Raw genomic sequence first — 23,002 nt, forward strand, 5'->3', positions numbered from 1 at the left:
TTATAGAAAAAGAAGCGGAATTTAGTATGATAGTTAAATTAGTCAGGATGTGTGAGATTAATTCAAATGTTTTGCTTGGCTTTTGGTCATTATCTCCCTCACATCGGATGTCCACACTCATCAAAGAAGCAAGTTCAAATAATTATTATTTCAGATTATTTTATTTTCAAAGTTAAAAACACAAATACAAAAAAACAAACATGTTTTGACCAAACAATGGCCATCCTCAAATGTTAACAGTAATGAACACCCATAGTTCAGATAGAAATGACTTCTGTTAAAATCCAGGATTTTTTCTTATTATTATTACAATGTTAAGGGGCATCTGATGAGGACGCACGCATATTCTTCAGGTGTTTAAAACTCAAGTCCTTTGTATTTCTTTTTTTTTTATAATCGGAAGTCTTCTAATTTGATTGTAAGTCGTGCCTTTTTGTTTAACTATTATGCACAGCAGTGTTTTTAGTTATTGGATCTTCTGTTAAAAAAAACAAATGTTTGTTCTTTATTTTGAAAAATAAAATGTCAATGCATCGATTATCGTTGATAAATGCCTAAACAATAATTGAATTTGAAATTAGGGTGCCGATTGCACCACTAATATATACTGAACTTGAAGAAGGAGTCTCTGAAAAAGACCTAGGAGTTTATGTTGACTCAGAAATGTCTTCATCTGGACAGTGTGGGGAAGCTATAAAAAAAAGGCCAACAAGATGCTCAGATATGTTGTGAGAAGTGTTGAATTTAAATCAAGGGAAGTAATGTTAAAACTTTACAATGCATTAGTAAGACCTCACCATGAATATTGTGTTCATTTCTGGTCACCTCGTTACAAACAGGATATCGCTGCTCTAGAAAGAGTGATGCATTGCTTTCTTGATTTGTTTTGTTTGCATTGATAAAAGCCTCTTGCGCCAATCATTATATAACATGTTTATTAGCTGTTTGTTAATAGTTAATAAACAAAAAAACAGCCATACAATAAAGCGTGACCTTTGTATTTACTATTTCTAACTCCAGTCAGACGAAACTCCACGCAGGGTGAAAATCGACAACAAACTAAATATTTTGGCACTTTTTTACATTTTTTTGAAGGCATATTTAGTTTTTAAAAAGGTGTTTTACAAAGTGGGGAATCTCCACAATGTTGTTTTTTCAGGTGTCGGCTTTAGGAGCATGAGATCATATCCAGGACAACTGACATGATGCGCTGGTGCTTATACCTGGCCCCCTTCCACCACAACACACACAGATCATTGTAAGAAAGCTATCCTCAAACAACGGAGATTGGTTGAGCCCATTAGTTCATGTATTTATCTTTTTAAGATTATTACAGTATTAAAGATTTTCATGGATGTGTGTTCTGCATTTCTTATGGCACAGACATTGTCTGTATTTGCGGATGCAAACCTATGGATGCAGTGCAATGATAAGGTAACAGAGGACTTCAGTTTCCATTTCTATCAGCTGCAGCTTCTGCTCATGATGAGTCAATGGAAAACTCACACTGTCTGCAGAGCTGGGAGACTCCCGTGTGGTGAAGCTCCTCGTTATTACTGCACGGAGGGGACAGGAGCTGGCTAGTATTCTTCATTGTTTCAGTGTTTCCGTGTGTAAGGAGGCAGGACCTGCTGAGTCGGTAGTCCTTCCCAAAGCTGCAGAGAAGATTTCTCTCCTCAGATCACTGCATCCAGCACACACCTGATGATCACTGCTTTACAGAGCAGCACACACCTGATGATCACTGCTTTACAGAGCAGCACACACCTGATGATCACTGCTTTACAGAGCAGCACACACCTAATGATCACTGCTTTACAGACCAGCACACACCTAATGATCACTGCTTTACAGAGCAGCACACACCTGATGATCACTGCTTTACAGAGCAGCACACACCTAATGATCACTGCTTTACAGAGCAGCACACACCTAATGATCACTGCTTTACAGAGCAGCACACACCTGATGATCACTGCTTTACAGAGCAGCACACACCTGATGATCACTGCTTTACAGACCAGCACACACACCTGATGATCACTGCTTTACAGAGCAGCACACACCTGATGATCACTGCTTTACAGAGCAGCACACACCTGATGATCACTGCTTTACAGACCAGCACACACACCTAATTATCACTGCTTTACAGACCAGCACACACACCTAATGATCACTGCTTTACAGAGCAGCACACACCTGATGATCACTGGAATGAAAGATCTCTCCCTGGCACACCGTAAAGGTCATTCATTATTCATTATTTCATTTTTTAAATATGCAGCTGTAGAGCACAGATGAAATAATAAAAAAGCAAGAATCCTGCCGAAGCATCTTGATCATTTCACACAAGCTCTTCAAGACCACCTCACCCCACTGCCAGTCATACAGTTCATTTATCTTTTTAAATCATTCGTAATTACACCGTATTTGTAGATATAACAGGAAGGTAAGCTATTTTAATTTTGTACAATCAATGCATTGCTTTCTTGATTTTTGTTTGCATTGATCAAAAGCCTCTTGCGCCAATCATTATATTGATGGATCTCAAATTACATTCAATTGCTTAGGAGTCAATACATACACATGAATCATTGTCTAAAGAAAACAGTACGCTCCAAAATATTACAGCACCCAGTACAACATACAGCATTTACAATTGTGTAACTATTTACCACAAATTAGTATAGAAAGCTTCCCAAATCTGAAAATGCTGAGTGCTGCGGCATAGCTGTCAGTAACACTCATCCCCCACCACTGCTGTCAATTCAAAATCACTATTATGAAAACGTTGGTGACCATGATAGTTTTTGGTAGGGAGTGTAGGCGAGAATGCAAGGAAATGAAAGGGTTGACCCTGATCTGCAGACAGTGAGAATCTGAGCGATCTGCTCTTAGTTACATACAGAGTGTGTGGCAGGGTGTGCGATGAGAGAGCTCCGAATGGAAATCTCGCCACTGATTATTTCTGAGCTCTTATTAAGAGTGGGGCAGAAGCTGGGAGCTGTAGCCCTGGGCTGGATGCTGCTTCCTGTTGCTATTTCTGAATTGTTCCTGTTTACCAGGCCCTGACAAACAGAGTTACCATCATTGCTTTAACTAAACTAGATTACCGCTGGCCCTCAACTAAATCTGAGTTGAACTCCTTGGAAAGGCAGTGGAGCCCTGGAGCTGAGAGAAAACTGGGAGGCAGTGTGGTCTAGTGGTTAGAGCTGAGAGGCTGTGAGGCAGGTAGGGTGGGTTAGTGGTTGAAGCTGATGAACTGGGAGGCAGTGTGGTCTAGTGGTTAGAGCTGAGAGGCTGGGAGGCAGTGTGGTTTAGTGGTTAGAGCTGATGAACTGGGAGGCAGTGTGGTCTAGTGGTTAGAGCTGAGAGGCTGGGAGGCAGGTAGGGTGGTTTAGTGGTTAGAGCTGATGAACTGGGAGGCATTGTGGTCTAGTGGTTGGAGCTGGCGGTCTGGGAGGCAGTGTGGTCTAGTGGTTGGAGCTGGAGGTCTGGGAGGCATTGTGGTCTAGTGGTTGGAGCTGGAGGTCTGGGAGGCAGTGTGGTGTAGTGGTTGGATCATTTGTGTTGCTTTAAGGCTGTATGGTTTTAGGACTTGTACATGGAATGAAAGCATAATATAATGTTCCAAACAGCTTATTGAATCAGTCTTTGAGGTTTAAGTATTGTTTCTTGTAATCAAAAGATATCAGATCCCGTCGTGTTCAGACTTCTGCTTGTGTTTGTTGTCTCTGTATTTGTGCCATAAGTGTTGTCTTCAGCAAGGCTTTGAAGGACTGCAGATATGTTAAGAGGCCTTTATTAAAGCTGCTCTGAAATATCAGGTTTTGCAGCATCAGAGAGCTGCAGGTTGCTGTAATGTCTGATGAAAGGGAAGAGATCTTCTGTGCGATCAACAACTGAACCTGCAGAAAACTGTAAAGAAAGTAGCAACATGTACACTGTGCTGCAGCGTTAGAATGCGGCTCTGTTACTGCATGATGATGTGCCTACAATGTGCTGTGGAATTACTCTTAATGCAGATACCGTCTAGATTTAAACACATGGGCATATTGTAGTTATAGCACACAGCCAAATGAATGCAACCTCCCCTAAAAGGACCCAGTGTTATAGAATTTCAATATCCCTACCTTTTAACCAGTGAATACATTAAGGAGGGCTCAATAAAGATCCATTATCAGGTGCTTAAGTGAGAGCATCCACAGTTTCCTGTGGTCTAATCAGCAGTTATCTTGTTTACCGTAATTATTAGTATATAATCATCATGTCTCTCTTGATGGGGTTCATTGACTTCCCACTTGTATTGTACAAAGGTTTTCTTTTACAGAATTAGTACAACATGAATATCAACAGGCACATTTCCTGCGTGATTTATACACAGAGCGCATTACTAGAATGTGTGTTATATACAGCCGTGGATTATATGTAGGCTTGTGTCAACGTAATTAATTATGGTAAATATTTAAAAAGATTTTCTCCAAATCATCATTAACTCTTTTTTCTAAAAGAAGAAAACATGTAAACCCAAGACTTCTTACAAGCACCTAAATTAAATGTGTTAGTTGCTTACACCTGGTTATTGGGTGTGTTTTACCTTTAAAAAAAATTAAATGCTAATGATGACCAATTCAGAATCTAGTGTTAAAATGTTTTTTATTAAAGACAAACAGCTGCCAAGTAACAATGATTTGAAGTTAACGTTACAATAACAGAAGGTAACACGCCTATGGGGCTTGGTCCCTTTATAGAAGTGGGTTTTGCATGGTCCTAGCTCTCTGTGAGTGTGTGATTCACAAGAGTGAGAGAGAATCTCATGTGCAGTGTGTGTGTGCATGCATGTGTGTGTGTGTGTGTGTCCATGCCTGTGTGTGTGTGTGTGTGTCCATGCCTGTGTGTGTGTGTGTGTGTCCATGCCTGTGTGTGTGTGTGTGTGTGTGTGTGCCCATGCCTGTGTGTGTGTGTGTGTGTGTCCATGCCTGTGTGTGTGTGTGTGTGTGTGTGTGTGTGTCCATGCCTCTGTGTGTGTGTGTGTGTGTGTGTGTGTGTGTGTCCATGCCTCTGTGTGTGTGTGTGTGTGTGTGTGTGTGTGTGCGCGCAGCCACACAGTAGATCAGTTATACAATAGCAGTGTGATCTGAGTCCCGGGCAGCCTGCCTGAATCATCTGCAGAACGCTGTGCCCTCGATCTGTTCAGGACAATCAAACAGGTTTGCATTCTGCGTTCTCATCTTCAAGGGAAACCAAACCACACAGGATTTTCTCTTTCGTTTTTTTTTTTCATTGTTGTTTCCTTTTAAAGAAATACTGTAGATTCTCGGCATTCCGTACAAAGAAAAACTATGACTTGTATTTGAGGAACTGTAAAGGGAGACGTTTGTTCTTTCATTGAAATTTGTAAGTGCACGAGTTGGGGGAATAACACAGCAGTAAAAGACAAAAATGTGTCCTTTTTTTCAGTGAACACAAAAAAGATACAATGTCAAAAATACAGAGCCGAAAGGACTGTTTTAAAATAAGTAGACTTCCATTTAGATGTACTGTATTGGTTTTGTTGGTACAGTACTATATGTTCAACAGAAGAAGTATTATAATTCAGAACGATGTGATTCTGAAATTAACACTTGCCAAAAGAGACGACTGGACACGTGGACTGTAACACAGTACATACTTTTAAATCCAGTATGTATTGTAGCAGCATGTAAAATTCACCATTAACGACACAACTGCAAAATTAAATCAAAATGTTACCCATGCACAGAACTGCTTCAAACGTAAACACAATGCCATTTAGCAAAATATTAAAAAATAACAACACAGTCTCCAGAATAAAACTGTATCTAAAGTCAGTCTTCAAAATTACTGAATATAGTGCTTGATAAGGCCCTAATGTCACAGTTCACTTGCAAATGAAAATGCACAAAAACAGCTAATGGTCACAGATTTAAAAAAATGCATCACAGTATCTAAGACCATTTTTTGGAGGAAGCGCTGTGTAACTGCAGCGCACAATAAAGACAGACTGATTTGCCATCCCAGAAAAAAACAAAAAAAACAAAAAAAACAAAAAAAACAAAAAAAACAAAAAAAACAAAAAAAACAAAAAAAACAAAAAAAACAAAAAAAACAAAAACGCGGGCTGTGACTGTTAGTGAATTGTAACATAGAAGAGATGGGCTTTGTATCAGAAATCTGGTGACGGAGTCTGAAATCACGAGTGATGGGAAGTGCATTCATTTGATACAGAGTCTGAAATCACGAGTGATGGGGAAGTGCATTCATTTGATACAGAGTCTGAAATCACGAGTGATGGGGAAGTGCATTCATTTGATACAGAGTCTGAAATCGCGAGTGATGGGAAGTGCATTCATTTGATACAGAGTCTGAAATCACGAGTGATGGGGAAGTGCATTCATTTGATACAGAGTCTGAAATCGCGAGTGATGGGAAGTGCATTCATTTGATACAGAGTCTGAAATCGCGAGTGATGGGAAGTGCATTAATTTGATACAGAGTCTGAAATCACGAGTGATGAGAAGTGCATTCATTTGATACAGAGTCTGAAATCACGAGTGATGGGAAGTGCATTCATTTGATACAGAGTCTGAAATCACGAGTGATGAGAAGTGCATTCATTTGATACAGAGTCTGAAATCACGAGTGATGGGAAGTGCATTCATTTGATACAGAGTCTGAAATCACGAGTGATGAGAAGTGCATTCATTTGATACAGAGTCTGAAATCACGAGTGATGAGAAGTGCATTCATTTGATACAGAGTCTGAAATCACGAGTGATGAGAAGTGCATTCATTTGATACAGAGTCTGAAATCACGAGTGATGAGAAGTGCATTCATTTGATACAGAGTCTGAAATCGCGAGTGATGGGAAGTGCATTCATTTGATACAGAGTCTGAAATCACGAGTGATGGGGAAGTGCATTCATTTGATACAGAGTCTGAAATCACGAGTGATGAGAAGTGCATTCATTTGATACAGAGTCTGAAATCACGAGTGATGGGGAAGTGCATTCATTTGATACGGAGTCTGAAATCACGAGTGATGGGAAGTGCATTCATTTGATACAGAGTCTGAAATCACGAGTGATGAGAAGTGCATTCATTTGATACAGAGTCTGAAATCACGAGTGATGGGGAAGTGCATTCATTTGATACGGAGTCTGAAATCACGAGTGATGGGGAAGTGCATTCATTTGATACGGAGTCTGAAATCACGAGTGATGGGGAAGTGCATTCATTTGATACAGAGTCTGAAATCGCGAGTGATGGGAAGTGCATTCATTTGATACAGAGTCTGAAATCGCGAGTGATGGGAAGTGCATTCATTTGATACAGAGTCTGAAATCACGAGTGATGAGAAGTGCATTCATTTGATACAGAGTCTGAAATCGCGAGTGATGGGAAGTGCATTCATTTGATACAGAGTCTGAAATCACGAGTGATGAGAAGTGCATTCATTTGATACAGAGTCTGAAATCACGAGTGATGGGAAGTGCATTCATTTGATACAGAGTCTGAAATCACGAGTGATGGGAAGTGCATTCATTTGATACGGAGTCTGAAATCACGAGTGATGAGAAGTGCATTCATTTGATACAGAGTCTGAAATCTCGAGTGATGGGAAGTGCATTCATTTGATTCATATATAATGTGGATTGGTTTTATTCTTAACTCTTTGCGGTCCATTTATTCAGCGCCTGTCAGGCGCATCAGTTCCAATTTATTTTCACACATGCTGTTTATTTTACATGTGCTGTTTAAAAGTAATTTTATTCAAAGGTTTAAAAGGCACTGCATATCAACAGGACACTCAGTACTGCATCACCAGCACCGCCCCACCCCTTGTTCACTGTATTTTTCACATACCTCTTCATAGTCGTGCATACTGATAAATCATCTCCTGATCACTCGTTTTATCACCAAACTCCTCAATAATGCTATCCAAGTCGTTATTTTATTACTATAACATCTCAAAAAGCTCTGCAAATGTCTGTGATATTGTCTGAGCGCTGGATGCAGAAGCAGCTATCTTGTTAGTTTGTGTCCGTGTTATGCCTGTAGTGAAGGGACTATGTGTATTGCTCAGATTCGCCTACTTTTTTTTCCGGCTTCTCTCTACTCCTATCGTTCTCACTCGGCCATTGTAAGGTTTTCTCGGCTTTTTCCAGAGAAAAAATGACTAGACCCGTGCTTGACGTCGTTTTGATGATGTCAGACAGGGTCCAACATCAGACCGGAAAGGAATAATTGTAATGTCGGACCTGGTCCAACAGAGGACCGCAAAGGGTTAATACAAGGATGGTGAAATGCGAGTGGCGTGTATCCGAGTGTCGTATATCCGAGTGCTGACTGTACACAGTAACACTGAGATGTGCTAATGAAGTACCTCTCGGGTCATTTCCTTCCATGTTACCCGAATCACATGCAGTGGGTTTATTCTGTGGAAAAGCGTTTCAGGGCATGTTTTCACTTTGGATGAAGCCTTGCCGACAGTGAGCGCAGTTCCCCTAAACGACACTTGAAGACAGCAATGCAAGTGCAGGTTTTACCTCCAGTTATTTAGTCCTTTAAACAAAGGAAGTCCGACTGCAGTTTTTGTGTCATGGTATCGAACACCTTTGATCTGTATTTTTTTAGCTAGCTTGTTGAACGTACAGCCTGTCAGAAACGTCAAAGAGCTTTTCTCTTGGTTTCAGTAAAGAAGACTTACCAAGTATTTGGACAGACAGGCTTTCTGCACATTTCCATGCAATCAGAGATGCCGTTCTGCTAACATCGGGCCCCCGAGAGGCTTTGTATTTGTCACAACAACAAAAACAAAACCATTGACAGTTGATATATGAAAATAAAAACACACTGAAATGAACAAGGACAGTGCTACTTGAAGAGGTTCTTAGGGAACAGGCATTGTTTGAATCAGCTTTAATGTATGTTTACAGCCACCTAACACATACAGAACCCGTTGTGGTTTAACTGTTTAGAATGCTTTGCCATTGAAATTCTGCGTGTGAGTTCAACACTCTCAGCAAAATTCTAAGTGTAGTGGCTGCTAATAGGTTCAATGGGGATGTGACTTAGAATGAAAACGAGAGCCTATTGAGTTTTGCAACTCATTCACAAGAGGGTGCTACTGAGATATATTATCTTCAGAAAAGGAAAGGCGTGTGTTCCGGTTAGCTTATCGATCTTCACAATAGCTGTGGTAGTTACTTAACTAAAGTCTTTACAATCTTAAAAGGAGTTGACATAGAAACCAGGACCAGAGGACACATTTGGAAATTAATTGGAGATAGACTTGGGACAGGGGGAAGGAGACACTTCTTCACACAGAGGGTAGTGTTGAGGCTATGGAGTGGGTTACAAAAGAACATAAGAACATAAGAAAGTTTACAAATTAGAGGAGGCCATTCAGCCCATCTTGCTCGTTTGGTTGTTAGTAGCTTATTGATCCCAGAATCTCATCAAGCAGCTTCTTGAAGGATCCCAGGGTGTCGGCTTCAACAACATTACTGGGGAGTTGGTTCCAGACCCTCACAATTCTCTGTGTAAAAATGTGCCTCCTATTTTCTGTTCTGAATGCCCCTTTATCTAATCTCCATTTGTGTCCCCTGGTCCTTGTTTCTTTTTTCAGGTCAAAAAAATCCCCTGGGTCGACATACCTTTTAGGATTTTGAATGCTTGAATCAGATCGCGGCGTAGTCTTCTTTGTTCAAGACTGAATAGATTAAATTATTTTAGCCTGTCTGCATACGACATGCCTTTTAAACCTGGGGTAATTCTGGTTGCTCTTCTTTGCACTGTTTCTAGAGCAGCAATATCCTTTTTGTAATGAGGTGACTAGAACTGAACACAATATTCTAGGTGAGGTCTTACTAATGCATTGTAAAGTTTTAACATTATTTCCCTTGATTTAAATTCAACACTTCTCATAATATATCCAAGCATCTTGTTGGCCTTTTTTATAGCTTCCCCACATTGTCTAGATGAAGATATTTCTGAGTCAACATAATCTCCTAGGTCTTTTTCATAGTTCCCTTCTTCAATTTCACTATCTCCCATATGATATTTATAATGCACATTTTTATTGCCTGCATGCAATACTTTACACTTTTCTCTATTAAATGTCATTTGCCATGTGTCTGCCCAGTTCTGAATGCTGTCTAGATCATTTTGAATTACCTTTGCTGCTGCAACAGTGTTTGCCACTCCTCCTATTTTTGTGTCGTCTGCAAATTTAACAAGTTTGCATACTATACCAGAATCTAAATCATTAATGTAGATTAGGAATAGCAAAGGACCTAATACTGATCCCTGTGGTACACCTACTGTAGTCATATCATTGATGCTGAATCATTGGGATCCTTTAAGACCCGGCCTGACAAATGTTTGAGATCAATCAGATACTGGGAGCCTGATGGGCTGAATGGGCTCCTCTCTTTCATAAATGTTCTTATGTTCTTATGTACTATGCAGCCAGCCGGATGGCAGTGAGCTGGCTGCACCACAGCAGTACTCAGTGGGGCTGAAAGCTTGACACAGAGATGACTGCCAGAGGACGCCAGTGGATATCTGAGTGCCATTGTCTCCTTTGTGATATTTGTCTTTGATTCTCATGAAGGTGTCCTGCGCTGCTGGCGTATACAGGTGGCCCTGGGGTGTATGATAACTGTAGTCATTCATTGAATATTGTTACGAAACAAAGCGGCAAATCTACTTGCTGCAGCAAATCTTGCTTTTCAGCAGATTCAAAAGTGTGACAGTGATAAAGAGCAGTATGTAATGAAGCTCATATTCTATAAATAACACCTGACGAGGCCCCTCCCCTGGCACAGTAGAGCAGAGCATTGTGGGTAGAGAGAGAGCGATAGAGACTGACAAACGAGGTGCAAGGCTTCAGGCAGCTGGTCTGAAGGGTTAGTATTTCAGCAGTGCAATATGGGTGTTGACTAATCAAAGTGGCTGTAAGGACTAGATATAATCCCTAGCTGTGGACTGCCTGCAAAACTCTGTGCAGAATCCTTCATTCACCATAACCTAAATTACAATACAAGAACTGTAATACTGTCCCGAAATTTCTTTTTTTTTAAAAACCAGAATTTGCTTCCACGCTCTGTTTGTGATGCAATGTTCTAGAGTCCCTATCTGCACTTTTATCACGGCCCCGGGGTTCTGATAAGTGAAATACCTGTTGACAGATGTGTGGTTGACAGAGACGGCACCGCTCAGGGAAGGAGACAGAGTGTCTGTATCCCGTTGGGGCTGGCTGATTTATACAGACAGCTTAATGGGGCAGGCTTTGTAACGCTGTATTACATTTCCTGGGAAAAGTAATTGTATCGCCTTCATTGCCTGTTTCTTGGCTGCATTTATTAACTGAAAATGAGCACTTCATTTTGTGTCCTACACTGTGCATGCATGTACATATTTATGTGTTCATTAGCTGACAAAGAGTAGACCGTTTAACCAGTGAGCCTTTAACCAGTTCTTACATGATTCAGTCAGCCCAGCATCCTTCTTCAGCCTTCCACACATTGATCAGCAACACAGTGATTTCATTACAATAGCTTTAAAGTAGTGCTGCACAAACCGATGATCTGATTATTCGGAATGCGCTCTCTGCAGAAACCAAGCGTTGATAATCAGGTGAGGGTCATTGGTGTTCATTGGGGTAGTTTACCAGCTGTTTGGATTTGTGGTGATTCTGCTTTTCTTAGACTGTGAACAGGAATCCACACAAATCCAAGCAGCTGTTTCTTCACTTGGATGTTAAATTAGCCCGATCAACAGCAACGCCGCTCACCTCTGGAGTGCTTGATCCAAGTAATCGGTGTGTGCAGCCCTACTTTAAACTAGATAGAACTCTTACAATCATTCTTGCAAATCTTACTTAATCTGTATTACCTTGAGATTACTTCGTAGGTCTCACGTCTTCCTATGTAAAAGATTCACACATTTTGCTAAACGTGTATTAGGTTGTATAGCTATTAGTTTAACGATCGCTCCTTGCAGGTATTTCAAACGCTACACTTCCAGCAGGGACGTCATCCCTTTAACATTGGGGGGGGGGGGGGGGGCACAGTCAAAAAAGCAAGTGCTTTTATTATTATTATGGTATTTAATGCATTCAAAGGCATGTGTAGAGGCTGCTTAAATCTACAGATATAGTTTTATTCTTGATTACCCTACACAATATGTATAATGTCAACAGTGTTTGTTTCTCACTGGCATGTACACATTTATCTCACCCGCCTCCTCACTGACTGCGGAGAACTTTGTCTACCTTTGCTGTTGCTGCTGGTACTGCTACTGCTTCTCTGCATACCCCTCAACTTGCCCCCCCCATGCACAATGCCACTGACTTCCAGGTTCACACAATCTGCTTAAAAAGGTCACATGAAGGGACACAGATGCCATTGACAACAGTCCAATGAAACAGCAGCGATTGGTTACTGGGAACTCAGATGAACTTTAGAAAATAAGAACATCTGCGGATGAGAGGAGGCCATTCGGCCGATCTGAGCTCGTCCATTTCCTAGCAGCTGATTGATCTCAGAACTTCATCAAGCTGGGTCTTAAAGGGTTCAGATGATTCAGACTCAACAACATGACTAGGTAACCCATTCCACCCTCTCCTTCCATCTGTCCTTTTCATGTTTTCAGTGTCATCTGTGTTTCTTCATGATCGGAAGTGCAAGACTGCAGTATATACCAGAGAGTTTGGCAATTGTTTGTTCACTAACTGCAATGAAAATTAATACCTTGTCAAGTGATTATCAACTCTGACTTACTCATTCCAGTGAAACGCTTCACACTTTGTTTGAAAGATGCAGTAGTAGTACTTTTAAACAGTTCATATTAACTAAACATTTACAACAACAACAAAAAAACACAATTATTAATAAGTCAGAGCCCCTTAAAATAAAAGCTGAACCCTTTAATATTTAGAAAGCAAGCAAAGTGGAACTGGTGGAAAGTTTACAAACGAGAGGAGGCCATTCGGCCCATCTTGCTCGTTTGGTTGTTAGTAGCTTATGATCCCAGAATCTCATCAAGCAGTTTCTTGAAGGATCCCAGGGTGTCAGCTTCAACAACATTACTGGGGAGTTGGTTCCAGACCCTCACAATTCTCTGTGTAAAAAAGTGCCTCCTATTTTATGTTCTGAATGCCCCTTTATCTAATCTCCATTTGTGACCCCTGGTCCTTGTTTCTTTTTTCAGGTCAAAGAAGTCCCCTGGGTTGACATTGTCTATACCTTTTAGGATTTTGAATGTTTGAATCAGATCGCCGTGTAGTCTTCTTTGTTCAAGGCTGAATAGATTCAATTCTTTTAGCCTGTCTGCATACGACATGCCTTTTAAACCCGGGATAATTCTGGTTGCTCTTCTTTGTTCTTCTTCTTTGCACTCTTTCTACAGCGAAATCCTTTTTGTAACAAGGTGACCAGAACTGAACACAATATTCTAGATGAGGTGTTACTAATGCATTGTAAAGTTTTAACATTACTTCCCTTGATTTAAATTCAACACTTTTCACAATATATCTGAGCATCTTGTTGTCCTTTTTTATAGCTTCCCCACATTGTCTAGATGAAGACATTTCTGAGTCAACATAAACTCCTAGGTCTTTTTCATAGATTCCTTCTTCAGTTTCAGGTTGGAGGTTAAGACCCCCTAGAAAGGACCTTGTCCCTAGCTGGTGGCTCAATGTAGTGCTGGACGCACTTACAAGACTGCTGCTCAAACCCCTTCATTCAGCAGAGCTGAAATTCCTGTCCTTAAAGACAGCTTTACTGCTTGCCATTGCCTCTGCCAAGCGGGTAGGTGAAAAGCAAGCATTCTCAACAGAGAAAGCCTGTTTGTTTTTTTTTGGTGGAGGCCAGAACTAAGGTTACTCTTTTCTCCCTAAAGCATTTCTGCTTTCCATATCGACCAGTCAGTGGAATTGGAGGCCTTCCATCCACCTCCTTTCCAGTCTGTGAGGGACAGAAAGCTCCACACGCTCTGTCCAGGTTGGGCACTGGCGTATTATGTTGACCGCACCCAGAGTTGGCGACAATCAAAGCAATTGTTTATTTGCTGCATGTCGAAGTTCCATGGACAAGCCCTGTCTAAACAGCGGCTGTCGAGGTTGATTGCAGACACGGTCAGTATTGCATACGATCTTGCCAACCTGCCCCTACCAGAAAAGGTCACTAGTCCCTCCGCAAGAAGCCTTGCAACCTTCTGGCCGTTATTCCAGGGCGCATCTGTCTCAGACATGTGCAGCGCTGCAGTACGGGCCACACCTCATACTTTTACAAGGCTCTACCGACTATAGATCAGCAGACCCCCTGGTTTTGGGACCAGAGTGTTAAGAGCAGCCACTCATTCTGCTTTTTAACACATTTTTATTATGTTCAACTTTAAGTCCTGGGGTAGTTAGCCATACACCCTTTGTGGACTTCTGGTGTTAAATGCTGAGGTTACTCAGTGTAACCTTGCACTATATACACTGCATTAGGCGTCACTTGCGACGGCTTGGGTATTGTATCCCATTGGGTAATGGTTACATTTCGTACTTGAAAGGGAACATGAGGTTATTATCATAACCCTGGTTCCCTGAAATAGAAATGTAACCATTACCCACACTCCAACGCAGCAGGCCTGAAGAGAAAATGGCTCTGAGCCTGATGTGTCACTCATATTCATCTCCTGGGGGCTGAGACGATTGTCTGATGCATACAGGGCTCTTGAAGGAGCAGCTTTGATATAAGTGCTCAGGTCATTTGGGCTGTAAGAGAGATATCCCATTAGGTAATGGTTACATTTCTATTTCAGGGAACCAGGGTTATGATAATAACCTAACGGTTTCTTGCTGTTTGCTCTTTAAGAGGCGAGAGAAGTCTGGAGACCTGAAACTAAGCGGGGTACACACTAGGTCTTGCAATATAAGAGGGCATGTAAAAATGAAAGTCAATTTACTCTGGCCTATCTTTTCTCTAACATAGTAACCTCCTGAAAAGTTCATTTTATTGTTTTCTCATCTCCTATGGCAGAAGTGTTATTTTATTGCCAATAAGTAATTTAGAGCTCTAGCTAAGGTTTTAAATCGGGCCTCTCGCATTGCATTTATGGCTGGCTGGCAGCTCCCGATACCCGTTCTCCTTATTAAAATTATCTTCCACAGACATGTAAACAGCTGTTTCATATAATAATGGGGCTGGGGGGGGAGCCCTGGATGAACCGATGCTGTGCAGGTTTTCTTTTTAATGAATTTCAGAAGGACGTAGTGTGGAAGTGAGACAGACAGACATGATGTTTCTTAGGGAGTCTGCTCACTACCGGCTCCAGAAGAAGAGTGCCAGCCATTGCCCGTGAGCCCTGAGCTTGCCATGAACAGAGGGCAGCAAGGACAGCTTCTCACACGCTGTGCGTCTGCCAATGAAATGACCTTTACCTAATACAAACAAACTGGAAAGCCAACAAGGCATGCTTCTAGCGTAATCAAGGGCACAGAATGATTACTGTGGAGGAATGTTGAAACCAGGAATCATATCGTTTTAACGGAACATGACACTGCAGTTTTAATGGAAATAATAAAACGCCTGTATTTCCACATATCAATAGATTTAATTCAGGTCTGGTTAATTCAGCAGTCAGTTGCAGATCAACAGCGGGTGTGAGCCAGCTGTGAGTCAGCTGTTCCCAACACAAAACACAGGCTGACTCCTCCTCTGGCTGAACACGAGTCTCTTGATTGATTCATGTATTTATTTTATTTGCAATCCCTTTTATCCTGAATACCCTTTGTAATGAATTCTAATAAGAAACACTTATTGAAAATAGACCAGTACTAATCCTTGTCTGGGATTTTCCTGTGCCCGGGATGTTTTCTAGGAAGTGTCTATACTGTACTGACTGACTGTCCCGTAACTGTAAGGGACCAAAGTGATTGTTAGGATGCATTCAATACTTATTCATGGCAGTTGTATTTTTAGATTGTGTGTCTGTTCATGACTGACTCATGTTTGTGTTTGTGTCAACTATTCATGGGTATGGAGGTTCCCACGGTAGCCATACATTACCAGTTACAGTTCAGTCATCCACAACTGTTAAACACTCACCCGGGCTCAATTCAGAAATGTTAAAATAACCTTGATAAATTCAATGACAAGAAGTCTTCCTCAATCAGTGTACGCTCTAGCAAAGCAAAATATTACGATATTAAAGAGCTAAAATGACTGTTCAAAAGCATTACTGTTTGCAATGCATCTACACCATAGCACCTACAGTACTTACTCCAAGATAAGACCGCGTGAAAACAATGAGATCCTGAAGTCAGGTGTATTATTCTGATCGTCTGTGGACAGGAGTGAAAGGGCACAGTTCCAGATCATTTCCTCTCTCTCTCTCTCTCTCTCTCTCTCTCTCTCTCTCTCTCTCTCTCTCTCTCTCTCTCTCTCTCTCTCTCTCTCTCTCTCTCTCTCTCTCTCTCTCTCCTCTTCAGTGCCAACATTTCAAAGAGGAAAGTCATTGTTCCTCTATTAGACTCCACATAACAGCATATTTAAAAAAAAAACACAGCCTGTATGACAACAGCAGCAACCCCACATGGACACTGCCCCCTAGTGGAGAATAAGAAGCAAACAGCACCAGCAGCAAATAACACATCATGCCAGCCCCGTAACCAGGCATCGCTATTAAAACAAATAAATACAGTCATCTGCAGCATTGTTAGGTGTTGTCACGAGTATAATGCATCTTGATTTAAACACAGGATTAAAACACCTATAACTGCAATCAGACTTAAATACAAACACCCATCGCACAGCTTGCAAGACCAAACCAGCCTCCTTCAACATGTGTGGGTGTGGATTAATCAAATGACAGGACACTGCAAATGGATATACTGTATGACTTTGTCATTATCATAACAGTGGCAAAGAAAGGCATAGATTAATGCTTTAAATAGTATCTATTCTATACCTAAAACTCTATGACTCATAAAATAAAATATGACAAATATCAAAAATAATAAAATAGCAATCAAACGGATATTCGGTGAGGGTGAAACCACTTCTGGTTTTGAAAAGTTACTCAGCCTAAATACTATTCTATAGTTTTCTAATGGTCAAGACACTGCACTATTATTAGTAGTATTATTTTACAACACACACATATATTTACAATGCAGCATTTCTATTAGATAGTAAACTGGCTTTGCACAGGTGATTTGTGAAGCATGAAATGTTGCACAGCTCACATAATGAGAATGGGAGGAACCCGTTTCATGCCTTCCAGGTTAAAAAACAATGCCAGCTGAAATGTTTCTATGGCAGGGTACCTATGCATACACAGCGTGTGTTGAAATTAGAATTCCTTATAAAAGTTTTGCACAGTAAAAGCACAGCAAAGTGTAATAAAGCATTGTAAAAGCAACGTGCTGCGCAGGTACGCATTGTAAAAGCAACGTGCAGCGCAGGTACGCATTGTAAAAGCATGGTGCAGCGCAGGTACGCATTGTAAAAGCATGGTGCAGCGCAGGTACGCATTGTAAAAGCATGGTGCAGCGCAGGTACGCATTGTAAAAGCATGGCGCAGCGCAGGTACGCATTGTAAAAGCATGGCGCAGTGCAGGTACGCATTGTAAAAGCATGGCGCAGCGCAGGTACGCATTGTAAAAGCATGGTGCAGCGCAGGTATGCATTGTAAAAGCATGGCGCAGCACAGGTACGCATTGTAAAAGCATGGCGCAGCGCAGGTACGCATTGAAAAAGCATGGTGCAGCGCAGGTACGCATTGTAAAAGCATGGCGCAGCGCAGGTACACATTGTAAAAGCATGGCGCAGCGCAGGTACGCATTGAAAAACCTAGAAAGGTCTAGCAAAACACACAAAACATGTTTTACCAAATAAATGATAAACTATGGAAATGCATCGTATGAGAAGGGGAACACAAATATACCATGGTAAAGTTCAGTGAAGACACTAGCAGAACCCTCACACATACTGTATGAACAAATATACCATGGTAAAGTTCAGTGAAGATACTAGCAGAACCCTCACACATACTGTATGAACAAATATACCATGGTAAAGTTCAGTGAAGACACTAGCAGAACCCTCACACATACTGTATGAACAAATATACCATGGTAAAGTTCAGTGAAGACACTAGCAGAACGCTCACACATACTGTATAAGCATGTATGCTTGCAGTGAGTTTACATCTCAGTCTTCAGTGGTAGAGTACAGTTTAAATCCACATTGTACTTGTAGCATGTAACGCATGTAGCTCCTGTTTCTCACTGCTCTTGCTCGCATTGTGGAATATGGGTAACACTGTGTTCAGAGTTTCCATAGCGCAGGTTATAGCGTTATCAAGTGGCTCTCTGTCTATACATGTATGTTTAAGGACCAAGCGTTTTTCAGTGGGATGCTCCCCCAGGACCAGTTTTTTTTGGCTGTATTTGACTCTCTTCCTATAAAAATGTACCAACATTTTAGTTTTTTACAGTAGCATCTTGGAATGGGTGTGCTTTTTTCAGAACTCCCTCGGGAACTTTATAAACTACTTCAGAAACCATACAAAACGTTTTGCTTTTTTTTTTTTCAACACAATTTTTTTTTTTTTTAAACATTAAGCATTTTTTATGATGATGATGTATTCTGCTTAGAGATACATGTATAACATCTGGTTAGTCTATGACCTGAGGGACCTTACAATATTTCCTGAAAGTGTTGTAGGAAAATATTGATGTTTGGGCAATTTACAAGACATTGTTTCACCTGAGTGATTGCAATGACATAACAAACGATTATAAGGAATAATGGACACTACTCTCGATTTCCTCAAAAGAAATATTTATAAATAAAATAATAGCTCATCATTCCATTATTATCAGTAATAAGAAAAAAAATGTACCTGATACATTTAGTTAATGAAAGCTGATCTGCTTACATATAAATATATATATAAAGACATGAGACAGAATACATGTTCTGATGTCATTCTAAGTCAGATACTTCGGATTACAGTGTGTTTGGTGTCTTTCTTATACCTCTAAACACATTCCTGTGATTTTTTTTTTTTTCTGTGTGCTGCTGTAAACTGTCTCATCCCTTTACAAACGAAATGCCCGTCTCAGTGACGTCACATGAGTAAAAACCAATCAGGCAGTGAGATTCACTCCCTCCCCATCCAATGATATGCATTTACAGGCTGTACTGCATGCGTGGTGGCGCAGCAAGTCAAAGAAACGAAGTGCATTTTTTTATCGTGTTTACGTGATCACAGTCCCAGAATGACACTTCAGTATGATAGTGGTCCTTACAGAGTTAATTAGTCATGATAGAAAAAACCATGCGATTCAAGCACACTCCTCCAGGGGAGACCACAAACTGAATGCAAAAACTTAGATCAACAATTCAAGCACACTCCTCCAGGGGAGACCACAGACTGAATGCAAAAACTTAGATCAACAATTCAAGCACACTCCTCCAGGGGAGACCACAGACTGAATGCAAAAACTTAGATCAACAATTCAAGCACACTCCTCCAGGGGAGACCACAAACTGAATGCAAAAACTTAGATCAACAATTCCGGCCATCCTTGTTTACTTTAAGACAAAATCTGTTTCATCACATCAAATACATGAAGTACCGTATTCCTCTGAATTTAAGACACACTCCAATTTACGTCGCAGCCCAAATTTCCCACCAAATAAAGATGCGTTTCCAAAGATACAACCTCAAATCTGCGTATAAGAAAACTGGAGGCAGCTTGCGGACGTCTGCTGTCACACACAGAGCATTACAGTTATGAGCTGCTTCTCATTTCCAGTCTGCTGTCACACAGAGCATTACAGTTATGAGCTGCTTCTCATTTCCAGTCTGCTGTCACACAGAGCATTACAGTTATGAGCTGCTTCTCATTTCCAGTCTGCTGTCACACACAGAGCATTACAGTTATGAGCTGCTTCTCATTTCCAGTCTGCTGTCACACAGAGCATTACAGTTATGAGCTGCTTCTCATTTCCAGTCTGCTGTCACACAGAGCATTACAGTTATGAGCTGCTTCTCATTTCCAGTCTGCTGTCACACACACAGCATTACAGTTATGAGCTGCTTCTCATTTCCAGTCTGCTGTCACACACAGCATTACAGTTATGAGCTGCTTCTCATTTCCAGTCTGCTGTCACACACAGCATTACAGTTATGAGCTGCTTCTCATTTCCAGTCTGCTGTCACACAGAGCATTACAGTTATGAGCTGCTTCTCATTTCCAGTCTGCTGTCACACACACAGCATTACAGTTATGAGCTGCTTCTCATTTCTAGTCTGCTGTCACACACAGCATTACAGTTATGAGCTGCTTCTCATTTCCAGTCTGCTGTCACACACAGCATTACAGTTATGAGCTGCTTCTCATTTCCAGTCTGGTATTGCTTGGCATGTCAAAAAATACAGGGGTCTTGATGAGCATTTCCGATCCGTCCAAGCTGGTCCTGTTTGTTAGAACTGAGCCTAATAACGAAACACTGACATTGTAAAAGCTTCTCTTGGAATTCCCCAGGAAGCTCATGACGCTTCTTTGAGAATGTCTGTCTGCGTGTCATGGATGCTTCGAGATCGGGCGGTGACGTCTTTGTTCGTCTTTTCTCAGCATTCAGTCACGTTTCTGTTTGTGTATTGGACAGTCGCGTCTTTTGTTGATGATTTTAATGCGCATCACTGTACTCGCATTTAAGACGCAGGCCATTTCTGAGAAGAAAAAATGTGAGTCTTAAATTTGAAGGAATACGGTAACCCAGTCACTATACATTATATTCATGTAATATAACAAATACATATCTAATGAGATCTTCCAACTGTGATGGCACTATCACTGTAAAAAAGGATTATACATGGTATACAGCCTCTAGGATACCAGGATCTGTATAAGATTGCATTGGAAAGTCTATTATTGTCTACAGACACACTTTACTCCCAGCGGCATACAAAGAAGCACAAGCATGACATGTTTGCTGTTATTAAATTGAAGAGTTTGCTTATTTGTGCACAGGGCACTGGCAGACAGCTGAGTCCTATTCTGTGTTCATAAACAGAGCGCGCTGAGAGCCTGTGTGATGTTGCGTCTAGTCCTGTAACTTTAAACTGTTTAGTATGAATGAACAAGCGAGGAGGAGACACTGGCCAGTCAAACTATAGTCATGGCAAGAAGGGTAGCTGTCAAAAACACTGTGTCAGTCTGTCCGTCTGTCTATCGAAGCATGCACTCCACTCACATGTGTACTGGGATCCAGGGTGTTGGATCCCAATAAAGACTGTTCTGTGTATCAGGGTCAGTTACATGCTAACATTAGCACAATCGCAAACTAACACACACACACACACACTAATACACACACACATGCACACACACACACACACACTAATACACACACACATGCACGCGCACACACACACACGCACACACACACACACGCACACGCACTAATACACACACACACACACGCACACACACTAATACACACACTAATGCACACACACTAATACACACGCACACACGCACACACTAATGCACACACACTAATACACACGCACACACTAATGCACACACACTAATACACACACACACTAGTACACACACACACACACACGTACACACACACACAGTACCCTTGAACCCCTATCCTGAAGGTGACACTGGTGTGTCTCTGGAGAATCCTGGACCGCTCTTTAGGTTCAAGTATGACTGTCCAGAAATTGTCTTGAAATTTCTGAACTGGTTAAACAATGAGAAACAAACAAAACAACAAAAATACAAGAGTGTGTCACATGCTAGTATGTATTTAAATAATGTCAATTATTGCTAGACAGATAGACAGATACATAGTGTTTGACTTTTTTATAGGGTAATGCTATTCAGTAAAATAGTAGTATACACTGTGCGTTACTGATCTAGAGTGGAATACATGCAGGCATCCAATACCCTCCGTCCATCAAGTATTCAAAGTGAAAGCTTCAACTCACCTCCGCAGCTCGCGCCCTGTTACCACACTTTCTTTTGGTCTTCTTTTCGAACAATTCGCGAGGGGGGGAGCTGTTGTGATTAAATTGTAAAACAGGTTTCAGTGTTATTAGTTCCCAGGCTACTCGAAGCTGACTCTCACTCTTTGTCCTCTCCCATCTGACGAGCCTCTCACAGCCTCTCACAGCCTCTCCCGCTGCTCCCTCTGCGCTGCCTGCCACACGATCCCCCTGCTGAGCTCTGCCGATCCTGCTCCGCTGCTGCTGACTCCGTCCCTCTCAGGAAAGCCCATCTCTGCTATAACACGCTGCCACACCGGCAGTCCTGGGGTGTATTTTGCAATGTGCTCCTTCCCTCTCAGTGTGTAGGAGTGTGTGTATGTGTGTGATTGTGGAAAGGCTCTCTGATTGGAGCGCTGTGCTTGGCTGTTTGAGCAACCAAGGAAAAGCTAACTGCCTCTCTCTCTCTCTCTCTCTCTCTCTCTCTCTCTCTCTCTCTCTCTCTCTCTCTCTCTCTCTCTCTCTCTCTCTCTCTCTGTCACAAAGGTGCTCTTTGCCAGCATGTACTCATCACAGTTAGTTCAGGGGGAGAGGGAGTGGCCTCCTGTGTTTCAGTTTAATTAAAAAAACAGCCAGCACGCTGTTGCAGCTGCTGGAGCATCATCACAAGGCTGCTGTTTAGTAAGCGCTAAGGCAGGAGGAAGCAGAGAGTATCCTGTACTGTACAGTGAGAGCTGAGGTAGGAGGAAGCAGAGAGTATCCTGTACTGTACAGTGAGAGCTGAGGCAGGAGGAAGCAGAGGAGTATCCTGTACTGTACAGTGAGAGCTGAGGCAGGAGGAAGCAGAGGAGTATCCTGTACTGTACAGTGAGAGCTGAGGCAGGAGGAAGCAGAGGAGTATCCTGTACTGTACAGTGAGAGCTGAGGCAGGAGGAAGCAGAGGAGTATCCTGTACTGTACAGTGAGAGC

At 41.6% G+C, this 23,002-nt stretch overlaps 2 protein-coding genes across 3 annotated transcripts in view; one reads left to right on the forward strand and one right to left on the reverse strand.

Moving 5' to 3' along the window:
- The window catches only part of LOC131697403 (uncharacterized), a 116,724-nt gene extending 94,224 nt beyond the window's left edge, over positions 1–22,500 (reverse strand). Inside the window, exon 1 of the mRNA XM_058985727.1 lies at positions 22,037–22,500. The gene's annotated coding sequence lies outside the window, so the exon portion shown is untranslated. The remainder of the gene's footprint in view (positions 1–22,036) is intronic.
- The window catches only part of LOC117403985 (dedicator of cytokinesis protein 2-like), a 428,344-nt gene that overhangs the window by 262,454 nt on the left and 142,888 nt on the right, over positions 1–23,002 (forward strand). The window lies entirely within an intron of this gene.

Source organism: Acipenser ruthenus, chromosome 2 (assembly GCF_902713425.1).
Source record: "Acipenser ruthenus chromosome 2, fAciRut3.2 maternal haplotype, whole genome shotgun sequence".
NCBI lineage: Eukaryota > Metazoa > Chordata > Actinopteri > Acipenseriformes > Acipenseridae > Acipenser > Acipenser ruthenus.